Genomic DNA, 24,836 nt, shown 5'->3' on the forward strand with positions numbered 1-24,836 from the left:
AAAGTTACTCCAATTTTAACCCTGTATATTTCACATAAATAAGGAAATGAAGAAATCTAATATGAAAAGTCAGTTAGACACACGTTTTCTCAATTGATTTCTGTTAAAAATGAATCGATATCTCAAATGGCTTCGGAAATATAGATTTTTTTATACAAGCATGTCAAAATTTTTTGACTAAAGCTAAAATATGGATAAAACCATGAAATATCATGTATTTGTGTCGGAAAAATGCGAAAATCATGTTAGTTTTCAGATCAAATGTATAGGTTTCCGGAAAACATACTTTTTATGGCTTCGAAAATAAAGATTTTGTTATATAAGCACAAATATTTTATCAAATTACTAATCAGTTTACCAACTCAATTATCACATTTTTCAATACATTTTCTGGTTTTTTTTTTATTAAAAAGTGAATTCGGTTATATGAAGTTGTATAATTTTGAAAAATAAACTTGTGTAATTTTAATTTTGAAAACTTATTCTAGCGTTTTAGTCGGAAAATTATTCGGTTTTATTTCAAAGATGTTTTTTTAGTTCTCAACGATTTGCTTGGTTTCATTTCCATAGACAAATTCAATGTGTTATAATTAGTAATAGTAGGTAGGTATTATTTCATCCATGCCAATATAAATTTCTTAAATTCAATTTAGATCGCGCAGACACAGCAGGAGATTAGACCACATCGCACCGGTTAATGTGAACTTCCGCGTTCTTGGGTTCGTCAGAAATACAAAGAAATCGTGGAACGCCTCGCTCTAAAAATGGTTTCCGTAGAAAACTTAATTGATTTCGTAAAGAAAAAAATGGATTTTATATTGATAAACACTATAAAAACCGCCAAGTTCTTCACATGTTCATTAAATACGATTTTACAAGTTGGTAAAAGGAAATTTGATGTTTTTTCTTAAAAGGTTATATTGGTCGAACGATAAAATCTTTTTTCTCTTCTTAGAATACTGAAAATTGAATAAATTGCTAATACAGGATAATAAAATAAAAGTATTTAACCCCTATCGGCACGTATCAGAGTAAAGCGTCTTTTTAGCACGATTAAAACCAATAAATTTTGTGTGATTTCAGTCTTAAGTATTCAAAGTAGATTTTTTATGATTCTAAGCATGCTTTATAGGATTTAGATCAAGCGATCTGAGTGGAAGCGGTAGATGAAGAAACTTTCTTTTTCCAAAAACCGGAGCAGTTCAAAGTTCAATAAAAATGTTGTATGTTGGCCCATATTTATATCTGCTTTGTTTCCATCCAATATAATCAAAACAAATTGGTGAATTTCTAGAATAAATCGTCTGTGTTGAGCCTACTTTGAGTAATCCAACAGCTTGACAAGACTTAATTTTCATTTAAGCATTATTAGAACCAACCAAATTATCTGATTATTCTGAATTCCAATTCTAAATAATCAAACAAAAATTCCCAGAAATAGAACTCATTTATTTTTTTTCTAAAGATAGTAGATTCCAACGAATAGTTTCAAATAGATCGATATAGTTGAGGAATGTCCTTTTGAATAGATGTATAAATATTACACGCTCCAGTTTCCTTGACCGTATCCTCTGTAATAGAAGAGAAATAGCTTAAAAGAGTGTAGAGAATTGTTGGCTTTCATATTTGTGCGGGCTCTAAAAATAGAGATACATTAATCTCTATTCAACGTTAAAATTAATTATTCGAAATAAAACATGTGATTGTAACAAATCCGATTGTGACATTAGAATAATAAGCTTTAGAACTTTTGTTTATTTTGCTTTTCCGATGGTAATTGCAACAAGCTTGATATAAACTGATATGGACAATTTTTTCTCTATGTCTCGGGAAAAATTAACTGAAATATTTTTTCCAATTCATAAATGCTATTCAAACCAAACATTTTGCTTGACAAGTCATTTTCATTAATCATTTAGTACAAAAAATGAAATCTGTATTTCATATCACGAGAAAAGTTCATTTTGTTGGTTCTATAATTGAATCAAAATCACAATTCGGTCCTTTTTTTGTTAGACCAGGACACTGTGTGTGCGGCGAATACCAGATTTGTCAAACAAGTTACAGGCAATTCTGACAGAATGATGATTAAATGTTGTTGGAAATGAAAGAAATCAAAATACACAGAACAACGTTCATTATTAGAAATAAAAATTTGATTTATATTGATGTTTTGTTATTGTATTATCATTTAGTATATTTATATTTATACAAAAAACAAGCACAAGAGGACAAACGCTCCAGCAGTTCGAGTGGTGCCTGCCATATGGAGCTGCCTGTGGATAATAATTATCCACTGGATATTGATCTTGAACTTGAACTGTAGATTATAGTGTTCGAGAAAGACGTTGCTTAGTTAGCTGACTCCACAGGTTTTGCACTTCTAAATCGTATCGATAAAACAGAATATGGTTTGCGACGTTTTCTCTATGCTCTAAGGCAGGGGTGCTCAAACGGTCGATCAAACCTTGACTAAAATAATATACCTATATTGTGCAGAAAGCTAATATCTATATATGCTACGGTACACCCTACCTAGGTAGGTAGGGTGTATCGTGTATGTACGACAACCCTGCATCACACATACTTGCAGCCTCTCAGAGTCGATCGTAAGTAGTCTAAAAATATTGAGGTAGATCGCCAGCAGTTCAAGTTTGAGCACCCCTGATCTAAAGTGTCAAAGTTTTCGCCGTCATCTGGACGAATCTAGATTTAATCAGATTTGAGCGTATTATCATCAACATCATTCAGCCTTATTTCGTCCACTGCTGGACATAGGGCTCCCTTCAAATGCTCCCAGTTTTCTCTGCTCTGAGCGGTTGCTACCCAATTTGTCTTTCCTGGTGGGTCTTCCTGGATTTCGTCTGTCCGTTCTCGGTCTCCAATCTAGAATTATTTTTGTCCATCGGTTATCTTGTATCCAAACTCCAGATTCCCCACCACGTTTTACTTGATTTATAAGATCTCTTTTTGAAAATAAGATTGTGTGTGAACTGGTGACGCCGTTTCGTTGAACAGCTCAAGTTTCACCTTCTGGCATGATCTTCTTCAAATATTGATTGTTAAGTTAATGACATGGATGTGACAAATCGAAAACCAAATCTATTCTTTTCATTTATGGTCCGGGGACGCAACGTGCTTAATTTTAACTTTTTGGAAATGATTTTGTTGTATTTACATTCTAAAATTTCAATGCTAAAGCTGAATTTGTGAAATGTCAATTTTTATATTTTTTTATTCACGAAATCGAACAAATTTTCCACTTCTTTCCATGTCTTTAGACATGCCTCTTTTTTGTTTAAATTAAATGCACATTTCTGGGTTTTTATAGTGCGCTAGTTTTGCTGCGCTTTCTGCAAATATGGACGCTGCAGTTTTCGTTGAGGTTGACAAATCTGAAGGACACAAAATGTATAGTACCAGTCTCAATACGTTTCTTTGGGGTACTCGGGACTAAATATATTTCTTGTATTTCTTTATCTACTTTAAACACTAGACCTGCAATACTTTGTCAAAGGCTTGACTAATATCTATAAAAATACCTTTAGATCACCTCAGCAAGTGGTTCATCTTGAACATTTATTTACCCACTCTTGAGAGAATTAGATCTCAATCTTTAGAACCAAATGTTTCAAGGCCTTTCCAAAAACCTCTTCCTTGTTTTTATGAGAGATGGATCTATACAAGTGAAGATTAAAAAGTTGTAAGAATTGAATTTAGAACAAAAATATTCTGTATTGAGTAAAACTGTAAACTTAATACTTTTCTTCAATTTCAATATTATAAATTTTGAAAACATGACTCAAGATTTTTTTGTCACGAAGAAATTTATCGTAATAATGTATCCTTCTAAAATATTTTTTATTTTTTAGGTTATTTATTTAACAGCCTCATCCAATATTGATGTAGAGTATATTTGTTTACCGATCCCGAAATTTTAGACATTTAATTGGCTTAGCACGAACAATCTCAAATTTTCTTCATCCCAATTATAAGACGAGAACTTTCCATCGATTAAATCAACCGACACCTCAGTCGGCGCCGAACAAATCTTAAACTGTCTCTTTCTAAACGAACTAAAGATAAAATTTGTGATTCTGTGTAGAGAAAAAAGTTTGTATAAGTTCGTTGAAAGTTTTGTTAGAGGATCTAATCTTTTTAATCATTAATCTCGTTTATACGTGCTCATATTTTTTCATTAAAACATAAATGTCATATTATTCTGCTTGATTATATTTGGTTGTTGATATGGGTCACGGTCGTCACCTAAAAAACGCTTGTCTACTATTTAAGTTTTGAGAAAGATAAACAAAAACAAATATTCATAATTAGGTATGGCTTTATCGTTTTCCAAAATATTCTCACTTAAGCATTCGTTTTAACCAATTGTTGAAGCATTGTTTCCATTCCGAGGTACCTTCAAAACATGTCATTATCTTGGTGGAGAATGTTTCGTTTTCTGCGATTGGTATCTCTTATATTTTCGAACACAAATGCTGGCGTACCATTCAGAATTGACCGTTCTACGTTTGCTCTTTTGGAACTGTCTTTTACATGTCTAGTTATCCAATTTTTTTTCGGATTCGGTTCATACAATCGATTTTTGTTTAGTTTCTGGTTCATATTCACAGATCCATGATTTGTCGCTAGGTACGATCTGTATGCCTCAATATCACGGTATGTCACAGCATGCGATTTTGGACGATCTTCACGAAATTCATCCTGTAGTCAAGATCGATCACGATTGAATTTGGAAAACCAGCGAAACACGGCGGTGTCTCGAGGTGGTGCTTCATCACCAAAAGCCGAAGCGAGATAATGTCGGATTTGCCATATCTTAAAACTTAATTAACAACCCTCGTAGTTACAATACATTATATATTTTTGTTTTTAAACCCCCGATTAATTGAACCATTTCATTGTTTCGATTTGTGTGGATGTGTCATGAAGATATATGAAGATTCCGAATTTGAAACTAATCAATTAATTCAATTCAATTAATTTCACGTTCCAGTTCTTTGTTTTTGTTCAATTCTTCCACATCAAATAAAACCATAATTCATAACGGTTTACGAAGTTTCCAATTTTCACATTTTCCACGACCTTGTGTAAACAATATATTTGTTTTATTTCCAACCAAGATTATGTCATTTTAATAAACATATCTGCGAAATAATTATTCTCCAAATTTCAAACTAACCTACTTATTTTCATGTTAAAACGCCTGTCTAGTCGATCAATTGACTGACATTTTAATTGAGACAAAAACGTTGTGTGCGAAAATACAGTTTGGCGTGTCTAATACGTTAATTTACCACAAAATATTAACATTTACAATCATCTAGTACGTCTACAGTGAAAAAAAAACATACTAAAATTTTAAATCGATATCTTAAATAGTTTTTGAGTTACAGTCATTTAAAAGAGTAACCGCTCGAAAGTTAGATAGTTGGATTGGCTACTGGACATTTCGAATTTGCTGGAGTGATTACTCGGAGACAAATTATCCGATCGCTATCAAATTTTGTTTGCATCTTCTCTATACAGTTCTCCATACGATGACACAGTTTTTTGATCTGATTAAAAATCGAGTTTTGGCAAAACGACCAAAATTTTGGGTAAAATTTAACTTTTTTTTTCAACATGCCGCCATTTTGTCAATTTTTGATTTTTTTGTTCGCCCGAGGGTCACCGTACAGATAATATGTTTTAGTTTAACGAGAATTTTTTTTGTTAGGTTTAATCAACGGAGAAGGCTGCAATCACTCCAGCAGTGGAGGACCTTTTTTTGGCGCCGCCGGAGATCGCGTGGCATTACAAAAATATTCAATATTTTACTTCAAAAATTTTACTGCGTATTCTCAAAACATGTATAAATATAATCTCAAAATTTTAAGACGATTGATTCACCAGTTTTTTTTTAATTTCCAAAAATTGCCTACACTAGGTGTGCCCCCTTTTACATTCAGTCTCTGAAGACGATAACTTGGTTATAGAAACGCGCGTCACACAGTAAGTAAGACACTGTATTCAGTATGAATATCGCCAACGGTTCCATAAATTCCAACCTAAAAAAAAAGCCTATCGAATAGAAAATGACGCATTTACAATAAAAAATTTCAATGATTTCATTTTCATTTTTTGATATAATCCCAATTAAGCTTCACTGACGTTTCGTAGAGAAATTCTAGCATCCTGAAAACTTTTGGAAGCGCTGGGGAATTCAAAGCCTTCCGATATTGTGGCAAGTGCAATGGATTCGTGATCCTTAGACACAAATTCTCCCATTTTTAATTTATGACTCAACGTAATTTTGAAACTAAACTCGCATAATAAGCACCTGTAACAGCGTTTCTCTTTTGTAGATAATTTATTGAAATTGCCACTCCAATAATTAAGATTCATCTAGAATTTTTTCTGTAGTTCTCTGTTTTCTACATCCTAGTGATGGATCCATGACTCATCCTCTAATATTCCATGGAAACTTTCTTTATATGATATATGTTGTAGACAATTTCTTCATGACCAGTTCGGCGGTATAATATATTATATACCGCAAGGTATGGGACACCATTATCTTCAATTATTTGTCTAATAGTCATATGTCAAGATCATGGACTTTTTTAACATCATCTTGTATAGTTGTAGACGCTTTACCTACAGTACTTGACTGTCTACCACTACTTTATCTAATAATGCAGATTTTCTTTATTGTTTTGAATGCAAGTATTTAATCACCTCGCGTTGCTCCACATGATCTAATCTCTCTCAAACAAACTCGCTTAAAATGATTCAGTCTTATCAGTTTATGGGGTGAGTATGTACGTGGAAGGATAAAATTTTTTGGTTATCATATAATTTAATGGTAGTCGAAACTAATTTTTTAACATTGTAGAAAACTAATGAATAGAAAATATAAGAGGAAAAGTTTTTAAGAACTCGAAGAAAAAGAGATAAAAATCTTGTACTTTTAAAAAATGTTTTATATCATTTTCTTTTTAGCAATAAAAAAGACACTTGAGACGATGGAATATAGAAGATTCTTTACGTCCACGAATATTCTTTTAGGGAAAGCGGCTTTTAAGGAACTTCAAATTGTTCAAGTTTTAATTTGTACCGAGTAAAAATTACACTTTTAAAAGGATATCGAGAATATAAATGGGATAATTCAAATTATTTCAAAGCCTTTTATGTTATAATTTCATAGATTTTCCAAATAAATCATTCGTTTATTTCCTTTCAAGAAAACTAAGTCTGTGATAATCCGAAAAAAAGATTTACGTTTCTCGACAACACATGTCAAGACAGACAATCGGTTTTGAATGATGATAACTCGCATCTTTTTTTTGTCATTTCAAATTTGTATTCCATTTTTGCGAAACGAACTGTTTCGATTGTTCTCACGGACTTAACAATGTGGGATTTGAGATACAAGTCGAAGTGAATATGTCATTTGAAGATTCATAAACAAATCGGTCTAGTAAATATATACTTTGTATATGAGTCACCCAAACGTTTAGGGGTTGAAATTTTTTTTTTATCTCCATGAATAAATGTTCAATCGTACTATTTCTAGAAATAAGAGCTTAAACGTTTTATTTGCATATGAATAATGGTATAGTTTTTTTTTCTCTAGAAAAATAGTGTTTACTCCCCCTATAAAATTCGGAAAAACATCTAACAAACCGTCAGTCCACGTGGACTCATCATCTCCACTGTTTACCAATGAAAACATCGAATCGTGATAGATAAGATCTAACCAAATATTCACTGTGTGCGAAATCTACACTCACAAAAATTCTAGACATTAAAAAAGGCTATAAATTCAGTATTTTATTGTTTTTTTAGTATCTCCAGTATATTCGGAGATATTTTGAAGTAAAATGTTGAAAAATACGAAATTGCAAATAAATCTTTTGCTCTTCAAACTCAAATTTTTCTAAAATTACGCATTTTAAATTGATCAAACTTCTTGAGTGTATTGATGATACATATATAAAGAAAATCACAAAGGGGTAAAGATATATTTGTTTTGGGAGTGGTTAGGGGGTTGTTTTTGCGTGGAAAAAAGTTGGAACCGACCTAATGTTGTTCAAAAGTCATTCAATTTTCATGCCAGAATTTTTTTTTATTTTAAGGATCTAATTAAAAAAAACTCTATGAATTTTCTTCGAAAAATGCAAAGTTTTTTCGTTATTTCGCTTTGAATCTTCCAAATTATGTTGTGTTTTGATAATACATATAAATAAAAAGGTCACAGAGGGGTGAAGATCTATTCTTATTAGGGGGATGGTAAGGGGATTGTTTTTATTAATTTTTGCGTAGAAAAAAGCTGGAACCGACCTAATGTTGTTCAAAAGTCATTAAATTTTCATTTTAAAACTCAAATTCTATTATTTAGCTTTGAATCTTTCAAACTAACCATATCTCGGTTAACGTTGATAGTAGAAAAATTATAAAAAAAGGATTTTATATATTTTTTTGATATTTACAATTAACCTTTTATAGTTTTTTGATAAATTTTTCGATTTATTCATAAAAAAAAGGTCAATTTTTGCCATCGATTCCTGTAGTCACAATGTGAAAAAAAATTTTCATCCTAGAAGGAGTGGCAACCACCCCTAAGGTTTTAGCGTACGGTGGCATGATATGAAAAATGATCCTTGGGCTATTCCCTACCTCCTGTGAAAAAATTGTGGGGTGAGAATGTTTTTTCATATACTGACTACGAAATCGATGAAAAAATTGATTCCGAGATGAAAAAATCGACATTTTTTTGTGAATAAGTCGAAAAATGTCCTTTTTATAAAAAAACTGTAGAAATCAAAATTGTAACTATTAAAAAAATAAACAAAATCCTTTTTTCACAATTTTCTACGACCAACACTTTAATGTTAAGTTTTTTTCGTTAAATGCATAATTTGAAAGATTCAAAGCCAAATAACGGAAAAACTTTGCATTTTTCGAAGAAAATTCATAGAATTTTTTGAAATTAGAACTTTTGAATGACTTTTGATCAAAATTAGGTCGGTTCCAACATTTTTCTACGCAAAAACAACCCCCTAACCACTCCCAAAACAAATATATCTTTACCCCTTTGTGATTTTCTTTATATATGTATCATAAATACACTCAAGAAGTTTGATCAATTTAACACGCTTAATTTTGGAAAAATTTTAGTTTAAAGAGCAAACGATTTTTTTGCAATTTCGTATTTTTCACATTTTACTTCAAAATATCTCCGAATATACTGGAGATACTAAAAAAACAATAAAATACTGAATTTATAGCCTTTTTTAATGACTAGAATTTTTATGAGTGTAGATTTTGCACACAGTGAATATTTGGTTAGATCTTATCTATCACGATTCGATGTTTTCATTGGTAAACAGTGGAGACGATGAGTCCACGTGGACTGACGGTTTATTAAATGTTTTCCGAATTTTATACGGGGAGTAAACATTATTTTTCTAGAGGAAAAATAACTATACCACTATTGATATATAAAAAAATGAATGTTCAAGCTGTTATTTCTAGAAATAGTACAATTAGTAAACAACAAGTTTGGGAAATAAAATTGATAATATAATTTCTCACTGATTCATTTTCTTTTAGCTAGTCATTGGCTGAATAATAGATTTACTCGCGTAAGAATTGGTCGAAAAGGATCATTAAAACGCCTGATTGTTTATTTCTTCTCAAAGTTTTACTACAATAATTGACATATAAAATATCTTGTAAGAAAAAAATTTTCCTGAACACATATTTTCAATTGGAACTTTAAGGGCTGCTCCAATTGAAAACAGTTAAATATGCGAGTTGTATTTGTATAATTTTAAATTTCCTATTAAATTAACACCCCGTACATTTAATTTCCCTGGCCGTAATATGTGAATATAGAGTAACTAACTTTGTGTTATTAATTTGAAATAATAATCAAACCTGTTTGTGAATTCGTAATATTTCTTCAATTAGAGGAATTGCCGACATGTAGTGAGTTTAAACAAATCCGAAAGCGAGCTTCAAATAGTTTCAAATTGTACCACTTCAAGCAAGAATAGTAAATGAGAAATGTTGTTAAAACCGCTAAGGAATATCCCACAAACTTCGTTCACTTAAACCTAGTGAAGTTTCTTGCCATTATGGGAAACATTAATTTATGTTGTAGGAGCCCTTTCTTGAAAATAGAAAATGGAATTAGTAATATATGAGATTTTTGTTTTTCACATTTGTATAGATCACGAAAAAAACAATTATCTGTTATTAATCATCCACCTTTCCCTTAAATATTTTCTAGAATTTTTTAGACATTTAACTATACGTAGTGATTGACTCCAAATAGTAATTAAAGCGCAAATTTCAAGCTGCTACTTCGATCGATTTTATTATAGTAGACTCCGAACGACGATTGAAAAATGTTTCAAAATGAATTTCGTTTGACTTAGTAAGAATTAACCCCAATAAAGATTAATTTACAGTGACTTGTGGCCACCATTTCCAACAATTAAAAATTGCATTTAGTTATTTTTCTGGTGACGAGAATTATTAAAAGGAAACATTAAATTAGTGGAAGGACCGGCGGTTCGTGAGTCGGGGGATAACATTAAATGCAGAAAAATAGCCACATAATGCGGCGGTAGCTGATTTAGTATCCTCCAGTTGATAATGATGGGTAAAATTGAAGGTCGTAGAGGAATTGGAAGGAAACAAGCCTCTTGGTTGAAAAATATTAGATAATGGACTGGGATAAGAGAAGCAGGACTGTTATTTAGACTAGCTCAACATATAGACAGTTTTCCAACGTCAAAAGGACTCTAAGAATTGATTTATTAAGGAGGAGATGTGCGGTAGCTTTATGACAATACTCCAGTCCATATTGCTTCATTTCCAAGGCAACTGTATACTAATATGGTTTCACAGAGATTGAATACCCACCATATAGTCCTGATTTGGCACCGTCCGACTATTTTTTGACTTCAAAGATGTATTATATGTTTATAATAACATAGAAACTTTAATCATACGTTCCTAATAGTTTATGGAAAAAAAGATATAATATTTTTTTTATTTTAAGGGTTGTTTTGATGATTTTACTTTGATAATGATACTTTTCAACTCGTTTCCGTTTCATTAAAATTAATATTCGTTGTCTGAGCTGATAATCATTAATTAAAGTATGCATAAGGTTTCATTACTCGAAGAAATGTTTTTGTAGTTTGGATTCCCTCCGTGTCAAAACAGTACTTTTATAAATGCGTAATTAACGTTATACAACATAAATGAACATCCCGTGCTAGGGGGCCGTCCTCTTCCGTACATAATAACGGAAACGTCAACCTTTCACGGACGCCATCTGCTTATACTTTGACTAATGGAAACTTCCTTTTTGGTGGCAATCGAGATAAAACGAATTTTGGAGACCGTCCAATGTTATCTTGTAGTACGAAATTTACGGTAAATATTAATGAACAGAAGGTTAAGCAAAATTTATTAGATCTCGAAATAAAAAATCAGTATACAAAAGATACAAACGAACCGAATATTCGTGTTAAATAGGGTGTGAGATTTGAAGACTGATATCATGAAACTTCTTTTATATATGTGTTACCTTAAAAAAATCTTATATAGCCCTTCGTATTCTAAAGTTTCAACCCAACTTTCAGCAAACTATTTGAGAGCTTGGTGAAACCATTCGTTAGATGCAAAAATTGTCTAGTCTTGACAAACTACGACATATTTGAATGGAGGTTTGGGAATTAATCAGATTTATATTATTTTGAACATAATTATATCGATTTTTGTTCAAATAGTCCATAAATTTAAGTAGCTGAAATGCTATGCCGTATCTATATAGTCTTAAATCATTCTTGCAGTGTTTTGTATTACGGATCATGAATATTTTGAAGCTAATTATTATTTCTGATTTTACTTAACAATACCCTCGTTTTTTCAAATAATTAAATACCGATTTCTTATCTTAAACTTATCCTTTTGCCAAAAGGATTTCAATACTTATTTCAGGCTTCTTTCAACTGGTCTCGGCATCGTTTCAATTCTTCAATTTCTTATTTTAGTTTTTAGCATAAAGCATAATCAATATTCACTGATATTTTTGCTTCTTTAATAATAAATTTTGAAAAAATTTTTATTTTTCAATAATTGTTCCCTAAAGATTAATATGTAATCTAAATATTGTTAATCTAATGAAATTGATGAATTTTTTTCAATGTTTTGAAGGCTGAAAAGTGTAGTTGTTGCCAATTGTAAGTTATTAAAAAATTCTTATCATTTTTCTATGATTTTTCCATCTACTTTTGAAAGATTGTCAAAAATTATGCGGTATCCAACTCGAATTAATTAATTAAGTAGCAGCCCTCATATGTATGATAATAGTTTTGATTAAGTTCCTTTCTGCTTAAATTTTCTTTCATCCTGTGATGTTTCTCATCTTTTTCTTCACATTTCCATCGTTTCAAATCCGTTTTTTCTATATTTTCATGATAACATTTATCTTATTTAAACCTCATCTATGAATTTTTATTTTATCAACTTTTTTGGACATTTTTATGGGTGGTCCAGCATCCATCCAACTGAAGAGGTACAAATCTTAATATAATCCTGCGGAATTATATAATCCCGCGTGCACAATAATAATGAAAATATGAAACGTATTAAATTCAGATTGTATATAGTACAATTATTACTAATTTGTGTAATACCACGCAAGTTCACAAAGCTGCTTATTAATCTTTTGTTTTTAACATATTCGCCGTTCATAAATCTCCTTCTGGAAGATTAAATGCGCGAAGGCGGGTTATAAAAAATTTAGCCGGATTATTGTATAACACCTAAAAGGTGATTCATGGGTGGATGAGGTCGATTTGTTGTATGAAACGCTTGAATTTTCGTTTATTTTTTTCTTTTTCTCAAGATTTTTTAGTGAGTTTTATGGCATATCGTCAAGAAAAATTTACTAATTTTGATCGTTTACTGGTAATTTACAAGTTTGAAAATAGTCGTATCGATCACCTTTTAGTCCTGCGAATTTTACATGATTCTATAAACCACAACAAACTTGTATCAGGATAATTCCTGGAATTAATCCAAGGTAAACACCTATGCCACGCTTTTGACTTGCGCGAGCCGCCCCAAATATGTTTAAACTTGCATTTTACAATGAAGAAATACTTTTGGTTGTTAACCTTGTGATAAAATACAAATATTTTCCATAGAAGCACAACAAATTGAAGAAATAAGTGGGACAATTCCAATATTTGCTCTAGGATGAATAACTTTTTTCTTGTCGCGTCGACAATGTTGTTAATTTCTTCACCATAATCGCAAATTTCATCTAATATATCTAATATCTAAGTGAAGTTCGGATCCTCCGTTTCATGTTAAACTGAAGTTTAAACTACCCGCAGACCGCCGGCCACGTTTAAACCGTAGTTTACCGGTAAACGCCATCTATAGATTGTTTAAACTGACGTTTGACGTTCAAACTTCACTTGTAAAGCGTCAAACTGTTGGCAACAGTGGAAAACGATAAAGTACCTGCAGCTACTACAACAAAACAAACGAAGTAAAAGATGTAAGTTTAACAAAAGTATTTGTTAAAATGTACAATGACAAAGTGGAATCAACTGATAAATTTTGTACAGAGCAATCCAGCAAGAAATATTTGTTATAAAAATTATAAGAAACCGAAATAAAAATTGACTTATGCTGTAGGAGACAAAGATCGTGAATTGATCGTATTTGGGAAACAATTTTGAAATTTAATGAGCAAACTTTAGAGCAGTAACAACAACAACAGTACCTCTCATTACTATAAAAACTAGTTCCAACCAGTTAAACAAATAATATTGGAGCTCACAAACGAAATAAAAAACTATGAAATACACGGAGGAATAACAAATAATAATAACGTTTCCGTTAGCAACTAGAAGAATTGTAAATAAGAAATTGAGCCAAATAAGAAAAAGATATCGTTAACAACAACAACTATTTTGTTTTAAATAATAAACATCTAAAAAAAGAAGAAGCTATGGAACGTTTGGAAGATAAAGTAAAAAGGACGATGGAAGACTAGAAGATAGAAAAGGACGCCAGGATGAAGTTCTACTAGTATGAATATCACGAAGAATAGTCTCTTGAAGGCACAAAGACTGGGCCATGAAATTATGAAAAGAGTGGCGGAAGAAATATCACTGAGAGTGTTTAAAAACGGAATCACCAAGGAAAAATGACCAAACCTGTGACGTACCTCAGGATGATATACCTTATAAGTTTGTTTTTAAGAGAAAATTGACTTCAATACTAAGCTGTAGAAGTAACAGCAGACAGAACTAGAAGAAGACATTTGGACCCCGAAATAGTTTGGGAATACTAGAGCAAATTGAACGAGCTAAGTAAGAAAAATAAAGTCACCCCGAAATAGCTAAAGCAAATGCAAACAAACACTTAATAGGTCCAGATACCTTCTGGAGTATCAGCCACAGAACAATAGAAGAGCCTTAGGAAAGAAAGTAGATAAGGAAAAAACTAGTTACTGAGACAATCAAAAACGGCAAAGATTCTTCTGGTAAACTATAATCAGAGTAGATCAGCCTACCAAAATCATTTGGGTCGTGGTGAATATGAGAGAGAGAGAAAGGAGAGGGAAATGCTTAATTGTCAAAAAATTTTTAGACTAAAAATTGTAAAAACCGAATAGAGATGAAACAAATAAATAAAATTGCAACATACAGAAGAAAATTACAAAGAGTAACAAAATTGTGGGTAATAGTAATAGGTAATAATTAGTATATAAGTACATAGCAAAAATTAAACCAACTTTTTGAAGATGATATCGATTCGATTTCAATTGGCAAGTGATTGTGCATTTTTTTTTCATTGTAAAATATTGAGCCTTGCAACGAACTTTCTGAAATTGGAGAAGCATGATTACAAATTAGACAAAGGGATTCAAACCTAACCCTAATATATACGTACATATAAACAATGATTTGGTCAACTGTATTTAAATGAAAATTGGAAACTTAAGGTATGGAGAAGTCTCTGATTTTAATGTATTAACTAATTCAGATGATATATTCACCTGAATTTATGAAACAATTGAAAGTAATACAAGTGATGAACTAATACAGGTAGATGTTATTATCAAACTTCAGATGTTTTGGAGAAAGTTGTGTTGGAAAGTGCCTCCCATAATTTCGTTCAAAATACTCAATATTTTACATAAAATGCAAATTAGGCGTACTAATATTCAACGCCTTCGGTTATCCGAAATATCACAACACCGCATAATAAATCCGTTTCCCGTTTCCCCCATTCAAAATGAAAAGTTACTTGTCGTACCCGATGCTGTTTATCTCTGCCTTTTCCGTGAAATATTTTGAAATAGCAAGGGAAATCCGCAGTAAATTTTCTCGGAATCCGGTGTCATTGGAAAATAGTAACAAACAAAAGCTACGTGGAATTGTGATCCTACAGTAGCTGGAGTCGAAAATAGTTTTTTTCTCAAATCCTGACCAAATATGAGATCGAGAGAGAAGAATCGGAAGTACCTATACTTGATTTTTCCATGAAAGCAAACAATCTGTTATTTGAATTTGTATATGTGTGTATAACGAACAGGAAGGAAAACGGTCTAGTCATTTTATTGGATTTTTTTCAAGTAGCATGTGAAAAATTTCCTCAGAAAAAATTGTTAAAAATCCCTATACATCTTGAGAAAATGAGAAAAATTGTTATCACAGTCGATTTTCTTGACATTTTTCATTTCTCTTAGGCGTAAATTGAATCGAATGGGATATTTTTTCGATATTATTAGTTATTTATATGCCAAGTACTGAAAGTGCTACTAAAGTAGTACACAACATTTTTTAAACGACGCATAAGTATGTAACAAGAATTCTATTATATTTTCTCTGGTTAAAGTTTTTGATTTTTTTGCGGTGTACCATTTGTTTTGTTTCTTCACGTTTTCCATTGGGTTTTTCGCCTTTTCTGGTGACACCACTTCATAAAGTACTATTTTTCGTACCTTGCACGAGATTTATCCGGCAACGAATTAAGAACGGCCGTATTGCTTTCTTCGGTGAGATCAGGTGGTATGCATTCGAGTAACTCTTCATCGCTGATGTTTTCTTTTTCATCGTCATTCATTGTTATTCATTAATTTAAACAAAACTTCGGATAAAACAAATAATGAAAAATTTAAGGTTATACAAAACCATCGAAATGAAACTGTCAACTGTCAACATTGAAGTGGTTAGAGTACATTTGAGGTTAAGTTAAAGTTGTCTACTCCAGAGCGTCCCGAAAGTGTTTTGCAGTGCGGAACTGTCACTTTCACTACACGAAACACTCGAAACACAACTTTCGGTATGTAAATGAAAATAGAACAAACAACTTTCAGATGGCGTCGTCTAATAAAGTAGTTTGAGTTTTAAGACTACTGTAGATTAACTAGTCGAAAATTTATTGAAATTTGTGAATAAGATGAAGTTAAAATAATATACCGTGGGTTCATATTTATATACGCATAAATAAATTAAAAACAAACATCAGAAAACACTGACAGAAATGTCGGTTTCTATTTATATTCGCGGTACTACTAATTTTGAGAAGCAATCCACTTTAATACGTTTATATAGTTTATTGACTTTTATTTTAATTGAGCGTGCATATCATTCACGTATTTTTGACCATATCTAGTAGTAATAAGCAAAAGTAGCGTCCTCTCATAGTCATATTACTCATTAGATCGATCATCATTATACAGATATTTCGTAGATGACTCAAAAGAGGCTATTTATCTCTTCTCAAGAAGTTAGTACTACGTAGGTACCTCGTAGTCTTTTGCTGAGGCCACCGAATCATTGAGATTGTGTTTCTTCAGTAAAATCCGTCCATTTCATTGTTGATGTGACATCTGATGAGGCCAATAAATTTGGAACTGGTGCATATCTTCTCCTGGTTTATCTCGGTAACCGGGTACCAAGCAAGTTTGTTTCGAAATTGAAAATTATTTGAATAGAAGTAGACGATAATTTTTCCATAAAGTAAAATCAATTTTGATACAAATTTTGTATTACTTCTATACGAGGGAGTTAAAAAATATTTTCCAGTGTTTGAATTTATTTTCCTTTCAATTATTAATTTAGTACACCGCTTTCATATTTTTGTCGATGTGAAAAGATCAAAGCAACGTATATAATTCAAAGTAATTTCAAGAATAACTGTACTGAAATTGTTCAAACAAGATGCTGGATATATTTCAAAATAATATTTTTGTCAAATCTGGAAATTCTCAAGTAAATATCAAGATTGATATTGGAAGGACCTGGAAAAGTTGTTTACCCCAACTTCAAAACGATGGAAATGTATATTTCTTTTTAGTTATTGATTTTTCTGAGTTCTGAGTGCGCTTTCAAGGATCATAAAAAACCAATTATATGAGGAAATGTCGTGATATTTATCACAATACTTTTTGGAAGTTCAAAGTTCAGATTCCCAAAGTTATAAAAGACTGTCGATATTTATTATAACAATGTTACCAATTTTCATTAACCTCGTTAATACAAGGTGTCGATTTAATGTCAAAATTTCTTCATATGGTACCGAGGTACTCACCATAAATTGTATATACATTAATTTTGTAATTAAAAAACATTCGAATGAATCATGCATATTTTTTCCAGCCCCCGCTCACGTGTTTTAAATTTAAAATATTTAATAGAGTTTAGAAGAGATTAGGGAGAGTTGATATCTGGGAAAAAACAGAAAATCTCCAACAATCTTCTGCTTTCGCTTTACAGATGTTGTAATCACAATTGGAATGTTATAATTAAAGATTCAAGTAATCATTTTGCATCTAGGTCGTCCATATCAAAGTAAAAATATATTTACCCCCCAGCACCCGAATCAAATTGATGCCAATCAATTAAAATGTCGCAAAATTCGATTGGTGACTGGCATTTTAATTGGGCACGACAATCCAAGATGCCTTCTTCATGCTATAGGCTTTAAAGAGAAATCCCAAACACTTAAACATGGTTTGAAGCTTGCCTAGAACAGTGATAAGGTTTTTAAAGGACATCGTCCTTTGGAAGTTTTAAATGATCGTCCTCTAATTTGGTTATGCACTAGGTTATCTAGGTGACGAATAAATTCAGTAAATCACTTGAATTTGGAGGTTATGACTAAATTTTATAACACAACTGTTTATAAAAATCCAACCTTTTTTCGTCTTGTTAGGGAAACTTTTCGTTTTCATTGAAAAAAAAGTATTTGTGAACCTCAAACGTTAAGACGGACAGCTTCCTTTTGATATCATCCTTTTGGAACATAAATATATATTTTCTATAAGCTGCTTACTTCTTGAGGGCTTTATATTTTTAATACAAACACAATAAAATTCACGGAAAATTTTGTTTCCATTTTTTTTGAGACTTACAAAAGTATAATTGATACAGTGTCATCCAAATGTAAGGATTTTTTCAAATCAAATTTTAACTCTTTAACTGTATGAATGTTCTATTTGATTTTCTAACCAAACGTATTTTGATAAAAAGTGTAGCTTAATATGAAAAACCATTCACCGTCTACTAAGTACACTATAAAAAGCTACCACTAACGCTCGGGATAGAAAATATATGAGGTTGGGGCTCGGCAGAAATTTTTATATCGATTTTTTCATATAAAAACTGACACAAAATATCCGGCCGTGATGTTCTTTTCATCCATCTACTTCAGCTGATAGCTTATTTAGAAGTTTTTGTATATCGGGGTAATGAGAAAGTGAATATAGGTCACTTGTTGTAGTAGATTTTTAGGTGTTGAAAAAAGGGTTGAACTTTACGTTAAGTGCGTGTATAATCCTGCCTTTATACAAGAAAATATTAATTCCATGTAATTATGAGAGCGAATAAAAACGTTTTTAGTGAAAAATTAATCAGAAAATTAGTCTTGGTATAATATTTTGTTTTTTAATTAAGTTGAAATGAAAATAAAAACGTATACAAAGCGCGAATAAATTTACAATGAAAACAGCTTATCACATGATGCTAAATTATATTTATATTAATTCATAAAAATATTAATTGAAAATGTTTCAAGTACCTAATATTTTTTAAAGAGAATTAACAATATATAATGAACAGTAGGGTTGAAATAATCGTTTTAAATTAAAGGCTTGTTCTTGCAGCATGCTCTGATCAAATTCCGAACGTTGGAATACTACTCATGAGTTAATTATAATCTATACTTAACAATTACTACTTGAGCACCACCATGGATAACAGTTTCCAATAATTATCTATTTCTTGCAGCATGTATTAACGACTATATATCGTGCAGGCTTGTACATTTTCTGATATTTCACAGCAAAGAAATTTTCCTTCTTATCCTCGATCTCCGATTTTCAATCTTGCCCGTAATTAACAGGTTTTTACCGTTTTTTGCCGCGGAATTCCTAGAACTAGTTATGTTGAAAAATAATGTCGTGGTTCGCAAACTTAAGTTTCAAGATAGCAGCTCACCCCCTAGAAAATAATCATTTCTAAGTATTAAGTTCGGAATGATTTAACGTCAATGAGCCCCGAGGTCGACAATGATATTTTCTTGAACGGAAAATCAATCTATTGAGTTAGTTTCATCTGAGCAATATTCCAGAGGTGGTTGACTATCTTGAAACTCAGCCCATTTCTAAAACAAATAATTAACGGCAAAAAGCGATATGGAAATGGCAATTTTTCAGCTTATATTCAGATTATAGATCAACAGAATTCAAAACTCTTGATGTTTGTTATTTGAAAACTTACCTGTCATTGAATAGCGGAGTGTATGGAGCCCACATTTCCCATACCAGTCATAATTTTTTCGTTAACGGGGAGAATAATAAAAATTCATGGCCTCGCGAATAAAAGCAGTACTTCCAAGTTGATAAGCATGCCTAATGCTTTAAAAAAAACCCTAGTGCCTTTTTCCCATTTCTCTCCATATGCTAGCATGTCCGGTTCGTATTTTTTTGAATGGCTATTGAAGCGGTAATTATCTATAATTTCAATTTGAATACCCCAACAATATTTCAGGGACTGGCCATCTAACGTAGCTATAAATATAGCGTGCCATCCAATAATAATTCACTCTAAACAAAACGCGTGGATAATTGCTGCTTGATTTGTTGTTCACGGAAATATCATTGCCGATTTGGAGTTGACCATTTTTTCTGCTTTAAACTCAAGTTAGAGGCCACATGATTATTTTCAAAAATGATTAATGGCAAATTCTGGGAATTTCACGGCATAAAAACCTCAGTTTTTGAACTTGAACTTGACAGATCTTCATTCGACGCCTAAATAGGCAAAACAATTAGACAAGGAAAATTTTGGTGAAAAGTTTTGGATAGAAAAAACCTTATTACAACATTATAATAAGTACCGCAAACTTGAAGTTTTTTTTTTGAGAATAACCCACATCCAAAATCCTTCTTGTTGTCAATTATGTTACAGCTGCAAAGTTTTACCATTTTCTCATGAATTTGTATCTTTTTCTCGTAATTTAATTATATACCAAGCCATTTGGTTCGTTATTTTCATGTGGAAAGAAAGTTGATAACCAGATCCACTTCATTAGTCAGTTCAACTTCAGATATCGTGTTCTAAATTCAGCATTGATTCAAATATATTAGTTCCGAATTTTTTCTATTAATTTGTGACATTTACTAATGGTTTTATCACTAATTTTCTGACCCAATTCAACTGAAAGTCCTTTGAAACAAACTATTAACAACCACTTTGTTCAGCTAAAACTTCGAAAAACTTCGCATTCATTTTGGGAATCCCGGATATATTTCATTCGCTTTTCCACAAAAGAAAAAAAAGTAGTAAGACCTCTAAATGACAGCAATTCGAGTGAAACATCTCCGAAAATATTACCGAAGCAAAATCTGGTTATTTAGTTGAAAAGATCTCGAAAATAAAATGCAAGTGTCAGATGGGAAACATCATGGCCTTAGTCTAAATCTTCAGTTATTTGTTGATAAATTGACGTCCAGCACAACTGAGATCTGTCTTAATGGAAACCGAATCCTCGTAGGAATCGTTTTTTTTTTTTCTCCCGCTCTCCTTTTTCTCTTCAGAAGGTACATTTCCATAATACCTCGTTGCCCGCAGAACCGAAATGGATCCATAAATTATAAATCACTGCTGTCGAAAACAATAAAAATGTCTTCTTGCTTTCGGCTTGTTCGTTATTAATTTGTTTTGCTGGGTGACTTCAATTCGCATAAAATTATCGGCGATGATATGATGAGATTTGCATCATAAACGAGATTTTTTTGATCGTTGAAATTATATAATTAAAAGGTAATATCAAAAAACTCATCCACCGAGCAATCGATGATCGGAATATTGGAATTTTAAGCTATATACAAGGCGTCTATGAAATGTCTTTACATACGTCTTTTTGGGATTGAAATCCTACCTTGGAAACCAACTAAATCTTTTTTATCCTTAAAGTTCAACCAGGTATGAGGCTAGGAAGCTGAAATCGTTTCTTGTTATAAATTTAAAATTAATTACAGGTGACTAATTCACTGCAAAACGGTCCTGTTCATAAAAAATTTATGTTTTAATACTGTGTGAACCAGATCTGTCCAATTCCTTCTGTTCCTCAATCAAGACATTTGCTCTCTCCCAACACCCGTTTACCATCTGTCCTACCCTCAATTATGAGCTGAAGAAGTCTCTGAGTATGTGACTCAAATCAGCTGCTTTCCTTCTTTGTATATTCATGATAATTTATCTGTTTGTTTGCATGTTTCTTTGTCAGCCCATGATATTTCTAGAGTTCGACGATAGATCCTCATTTTAAATGCTTCCGATTTAATGATTTCTGACTTCTTGAGAATCCATGTTTCCATACCATTAAGCTACACCGACCAAACGTATCAAATATTTAATATTTTTAGTTTCAAGCTTATATCTTTGATGTTGTAACGAAGAACTGCATAGAATAACAAAAGAATGAAGCTGAAGAAGTCACGTGAGAATACTATAATGGCGTTCAAGGAATCATACAGAAAGAGACGACTGCCAGTGCGGTGGACGGACAGGAAAGAGAAAGAGAGAAATGCTTTATTGTCAAAAAATTGTTACGATTTGTAGATTAGAGCTTGTGAAAACTAAACAAACAAACATAAAAGAGTAGAAGGCACTTTTCATTAAATATGCCCTCAAAATATTGCGGAATGCGGTGAAAAATGATATCGATTTGATTTCAATTGGCGAGTGATTGTGCATTTTTTGCATTGTAAAATATCGAGCCTTTAATTAATTCTGAACGTGAAGTAGGTAATTGAAGGTCGTGCTTCGCGTTCTTATGTAGATAGATAACCTTTCTAAAATTGGAAAAGCGTGCTTACGAATTAGACAAACGCATCAAAAGATTAATAAAGACAGTATAGTCCGAGTGAAAATCTAACAGCTCTATTTTATAGTTTGAAGATTCGCTCAACCAAAAAAGGTAGCAATGTATTTTTATATGATGAAACTTCAGTTTTCGAATATCTTCCAACTGGATCCACGATGTCTGAGACCGAGAGCAGTGGACAAAACAAGCTGCGAAATGATTACTCTTAAGTTGTCGGGGACAAACAAATTTTTAAATCTAAGCAAAATGTATTTTTCATGTTATATGTTCTATGCAGTATAAATTTGGGGTTTTTTCAGTCCTTAAACTCTGAATAATTCAAGTTGATAACGAAAGCTTTACAAAAATGACGAACAAAGCATAAAAAAATTTACCCGATAAAAGTAGAAAACGGATGAGAAACTCTTTTCGGAGGTCATTTTAAGACAAAACAAGCTAGTAAACTTTACTTTTATTTAGAAAGTATAGCTATGTAGTATCAATAAATTCAATAAAAGAATTCAAAATTCGATAAAAACTTCTACAGACTTCAAATTATGACTAAGAATAAATAATAAGAATGAAACAATGTTTACTTCTCACACATCTTCAATCTCAATAAATTATTCTTCATGTTGATTGCTACGAACGAGATTCAAATGAACCGCGTAATCTTGTATAAGCGCGCATGCGCAGACATCATAATTGGACCATGATGCTAGGGAATTGAAAAATTAATTATTAATAATAAAACCATCGAACAAACATATTTTTTTACCGAACAAACGATAACTGACTGAGATTGAGTAGAATAATAAAATAAGCTCATAATTGATTACCTTAAGAGCTGGGTTAAGGCCAAAATTTTGATAATAATTTATAAAAAAATCACATTTGATGAAAAACAAACTACGAACGAACGATTTAGTAAAAAAAAATTATTTGTCCCCGCTAACTTAAGTTAATGCATCTTAATGTTCTTGATTTTAGGTCTATTCTGTTTCGAAATTGGTTTTTTAGTGATTTTTTAAAGATATAAAAAATTGACGTTTCGGGTCTTTGTCAAAATATGATGTTGACACTGACAATTTGAGTATTTAGATTAATCAATGAAACTTCATCATGAATGTCGGAATGGGAATGGGAATCAGATTGGAATTTTGTTCTAGTATGAAAGATTAGTTTTTCACTAGTGCTTATATCTCAATTTTTTGAAATGGTTCACATTTATAAAAACAAAAATCTATAAATGGTAAAAAAGACCTGAATAATTTCAGTAAAATTTATAGTTTTAAAACTACAAATAATTTAATTGATTACCGCTGTATATTTGAGATGTAAGGACTGGTGAAAAGTTGATTTTTCTTATTAGAACATTTTCTATTTTGATAATCATGACACAGGTGATTTATTGATTAATATAAATACTCAAATTGTCAGTATCAATATCATATTTTGAAAAGTTGAAACGTCAAATTTTATCTTCCAAAAATTATTTAAAAAACTAATTTCGAAACAGAAGCGACCTAAAATCAAAAACATTTACACGCATTAATATATGAAAAGGTCTAAGAAATAAGAAATTAAAGATATTTATAAATATACATCCACATCGGTGAAAATCTTGGAATTTAATATGTTTTACTAAAGTGAGCGTCGTCATTAGTTTTCCTGACAAATTTTGTGGTATAAAATGAATGAAAATGTCCTGATATGCGAATGTTTGTGCAAAATCGTTTATGTTCGTTCGGCTACAATAAAAGCTCGATGAGGCTTTTAAAGTATAAAAATGTTCCTTTGAAAAGATACGAGAAAAATTATTCGTAGAATAAAATGAAAATTTTTGTCCGAAGTATGTAGAATTTCTTGTGGATTCTAATAGAATTATATTTATCTACCTTCCGAGTAAAAAAACACGATATATCTGAAACAACGTATAGAACGTTAATTAATCATAAATGGCTCCTAATGATGGGAACCAGTTAGTGGTTTTCATATCATTAATTATAACTGACAACAAAAGGAATACAACGTCGTAAATCTTCGCCTCTGTATCAAATTTATCGTGTATTGTAAATTACTTCTAATAAACTTCGATCGAGAAGGATCGCCGGGCTTTTGTCACAGAAATATTGTGATTCCAAAACGTGAAACATTCCACATTCGAAAATTATTTAACACACATTTCATATTTCAAATAATTCTTGACTTATTTCAACAAAATAAATAATCCTTGTTTTCCTTTTCTAGTGGCAATTGTTTCGTTTTTATTTACGACCCTGTCTCGAGTCCGTTTTTCTAATACATCATCACAAGAACTGGGGTAAATGCCTTGGGATTTGCCAGTATTGTTTCCAGAGTGAAATTCTCTCAAGTGTTTGATACCTTCGAAATAAATGCGAAACAGCTCTAAAGAG

The 24,836-nt window shown here is 31.5% G+C and overlaps 1 protein-coding gene and 1 long non-coding RNA gene across 11 annotated transcripts in view; both read right to left on the reverse strand.

Moving 5' to 3' along the window:
• The window catches only part of LOC130903407 (neural-cadherin), a 444,749-nt gene that overhangs the window by 64,032 nt on the left and 355,881 nt on the right, over positions 1 to 24,836 (reverse strand). The gene's annotated exons all lie outside the window — the stretch shown is intronic.
• LOC130903430 (uncharacterized) lies at positions 22,880 to 23,480 on the reverse strand. The gene is made up of 2 exons (XR_009060740.1): positions 23,259 to 23,480; positions 22,880 to 23,137 (listed from the first exon to the last, which is right to left on the reverse strand). It is a non-coding gene; the product is annotated as an uncharacterized LOC130903430 (long non-coding RNA).

This window comes from Diorhabda carinulata, chromosome 2 (genome assembly GCF_026250575.1).
Source record: "Diorhabda carinulata isolate Delta chromosome 2, icDioCari1.1, whole genome shotgun sequence".
Lineage (NCBI taxonomy): Eukaryota > Metazoa > Arthropoda > Insecta > Coleoptera > Chrysomelidae > Diorhabda > Diorhabda carinulata.